Source organism: Poecilia latipinna, unplaced genomic scaffold (assembly GCF_001443285.1).
Source record: "Poecilia latipinna isolate Pla-1442-1.1 unplaced genomic scaffold, P_latipinna-1.0 Scaffold1, whole genome shotgun sequence".
In the NCBI taxonomy this organism is placed as follows: domain Eukaryota; kingdom Metazoa; phylum Chordata; class Actinopteri; order Cyprinodontiformes; family Poeciliidae; genus Poecilia; species Poecilia latipinna.
The window spans coordinates 565,958-569,051 of record NW_015112617.1 but is presented as its reverse complement, the minus strand read 5'-3'; the positions used below and the strand labels follow the sequence as shown (position 1 = coordinate 569,051).

Below are 3,094 nucleotides of genomic sequence, written 5' to 3'. Positions count from 1 at the left end.
GAAACACACAAGAAGATGGAGAGTGTGTGTGTGTGTGTGTGTGTGTGTGTGTGTGTGTGTGTGTGTGTGTGTGTGTGTGTGTGTGTGTGTGTGTGTGTGCGCGCGTGGGACGTTCAGATCAACGCTGCCTCTGTAAATCTTACAAAAATATTTTGCATGCACAATGTATAACTTGTGAATATTTCACCTTGATGTTGATTTTTCTGGACTTTGCTCTTTTTAGTTGTGCATCAAGGAGAAGCTGCATCTACTAGTCTGTGTCTGCTTCTAAACGCAAAAAGATGAAGCCAAATACAGGACAAGACTGGAAAAAAACTGCAAAAGTCTTGGGTCTGTGAACTTCAGTCAAAGTCCAGACATGATTCTGTGACTGGGCTTGAGAAATGTGGTTGGGGCATGCAATCTGATTGGCCTAGAGCTGTTTATCAAAGTGGAACGGGCAAAAATGTTCATCTGCAGATGGACTTACAGCTGCAGCACGGCCTATCATTTTATCAAATTTTTTTGTACTTAAAGGTTCTGTCCCAGAAAATGTTGTGATAAATGATGGTATTGTTATTTTCAGACCATTTTCAAGTGAAATATTGATAATGGCATAAAACTGCAAGTTCACACACCCACAGGCTAATAAACCCTGCATAGAGAACACCTAGTACAGGAACTGCAAATCATCTTAACGATCCAAAATAAAATTCAACAACCAAAAACAATAAATAAAAACCAAACACAACAAATAAGATAGACCATAAAGACTGAAAAATTGCCCTTCAAAAAATCTTGAAAATCAGAATGGAAAGTACTTATCTCATTTTAATTAATCATGCGATTAATTGCTTACCTGCAAATTACCTGGAGCTGTAACTTTGGTAAAATCTGGTTATGAAAGAAACAAAAAATATATTTTTATTTTCTTTCCACCCCTTAATTGTGTCACTGCTGGTCTATTACATAGAGCATCAATGAAATGCCTTGAAGTTTCAAGATGAAACATATTAAAAGGGGTTCAGAGGTGTGAATACTTTTGCTGGACTTCTTTTTTGCTATTTACAAAAAACTGACAGAGTGGAAGATCGACTGCAGGGTGACGCATCGCTCAGGTCCTGCTTCAGGTCTTTGCTGGAGCCCATTTTTGGTTTTATTTTCAACACACAAATTCATTTTTAGCAGATGAAGTTTAGAGGGCAAACATTTCCTCTTTTGTAAGTTTTCAAGGTTCCTCCATGTTTAAGGACGCACGGATTGAAAAGTAAAAACTAAAAAAGGTAAAACCTTCAGAAAACCAGATGAACTCTTGGCCAAGACCGCTTTTATAAATATTACAACAAAGTCTACAGGAAGAAATTAGGGATATTTCTTTTGCACTGTATTATCCACTTATAAGTCTGAAATAGCTATAGCTTCAGGGCCTTTCTCCTGCAAGGCTCATTATGCTCTGATTAGCCTGCAGTGGCTAAGTTGGCAAACCTCAGGAAGTCTTTATTAAAATGTGTCTCCTGATATTGTAAAGTAAAGAGGGAAAAAAAAAAACAGGCAGAATAAGAACAGAGGAAAAGTCTCTTTCCTTCTGGTCATCAAAACCTCATATCACCTTTTAAGTGAGAAAAAGATAAACCATTCTTCAGAACTCTTTTATAATAAAATAACATATGGTTTTCAGAGGGTTTTTGACCTTAGCTATCTTGCTAGAGTTAAAACCCCAGGATTAACACGAATAACCACGTTATTCAAATTTTAACAGCTTTTCACATCTGATAGTCTGGTAGACTCGGTTGCAACCTTTGCTATGTTTTCAGCTGGTGTGGTTCGCTTTCACAGCCTCAAACAAAGCAATGGCGCTAATGGAACCAACATGAAAACATCTTAAGAGGACGACTTCCTTCTTCACGAAATGTAACAAAAGATGGAGTGGCGTCAAATTTTAGCGGTACGATTTCTCTCTCGTCTTTGGCGAAAGACCACAATCTACTTCTAGCTAGCACTAAAGCATTTGTCTTGGTCGTGTTTACCCAGAATGCCCTTTGCTACGGGTCGCTTCCTGCTTTTGGAGTGGTCTCCGGTCCGTTTGACTTTCACACATGCATTCGAACTGTAGCAGAGTTCACTTCACCCAAACCGAGGCCGAGGTTTTTAGGCGGATCACGGTTCGAGTTTTTTTTTTTGGTCCGCATCAGAGTTTGATTGTGCTTTCACACTTCCACAAACAGAATTTTTAGACAAACGAATCAGATTTTGATTAAAGCGGAGTAAACAGGACTGGTGTGAATGCACCCTCGGACACTTCTCAAAATATTTCAGAAATGGATGCTATCCAGAGCAAGATAAAAGTCTTCTAAACTTTATCTACAGTAAAAGCTGACAAGCATGGAACGTGAATGTGATTCTTTTTTAAACCTACTATAAAACACCTATACATTCACCATCTGCTTGTATAAATTTCAAGCAAGTTTTACAAAAGTTACATCTCCATATACTTATTTAACCTATAATGTGCCTCTGATTTAGTAAATAAATCTGAATGTGGAGGAGATGGGAGCTAAGCAGGTCTACCTATGGACAGTGGTGAGTCATAACTCTTTCTGAATTATAGGTTTGCTTTCGTGGGTGGAAAAACAAACGCATATAAAATACCTTCATTTAAATACAGTAGGGAGAATGAGAAAACTAGGAGCTTTGGGAAGATGATGCTCACTCTGATGACGGCTCCACAGGGAAAGTAATTAAAAATCAGTAAGTCATATACATCTTTTGTTTCGCCCCTTTCACTCTGTCTTTTATACATAAGTAATTACTAATGTACTACTTTGACAGTTTGGCCCTGGTACATTTTGTTTCCTTCACCATGTGGATAATTAAATGTATTGAGAACTGACTGAAGAATGCGGCTTCTATCCTCACGAACCCGAGACAAAAACTATCAGTTGATGACTTTTTGGTGAAGCTTTGACCTGTTGGCACTGATTTCAGCTGATTCTGGTTTCTCTTTAGAAACTGTAGAGAAAAGAGAAAAGAACAGCATTGCAGTGGTGGGAAGTAACGAAGTACAAGTACTTCGTTACTGTACTTAAGTATAATTTTCATGTATCTGTACTTTACT

The 3,094-nt window shown here is 38.0% G+C and overlaps 1 protein-coding gene across 5 annotated transcripts in view; it reads right to left on the bottom strand.

Moving 5' to 3' along the window:
* The window catches only part of lrfn1 (leucine rich repeat and fibronectin type III domain containing 1), a 223,709-nt gene that overhangs the window by 15,866 nt on the left and 204,749 nt on the right, over window positions 1-3,094 (bottom strand). Inside the window, exon 1 of one of the 5 annotated variants that reach the window (XM_015034662.1) lies at window positions 2,871-2,988. The exons of the other annotated variants lie outside the window; for them this stretch is intronic. The gene's annotated coding sequence lies outside the window, so the exon portion shown is untranslated. Of the gene's footprint in view, window positions 1-2,870; window positions 2,989-3,094 lie in introns of those variants that run through there. 5 annotated transcript variants of the gene reach the window in all.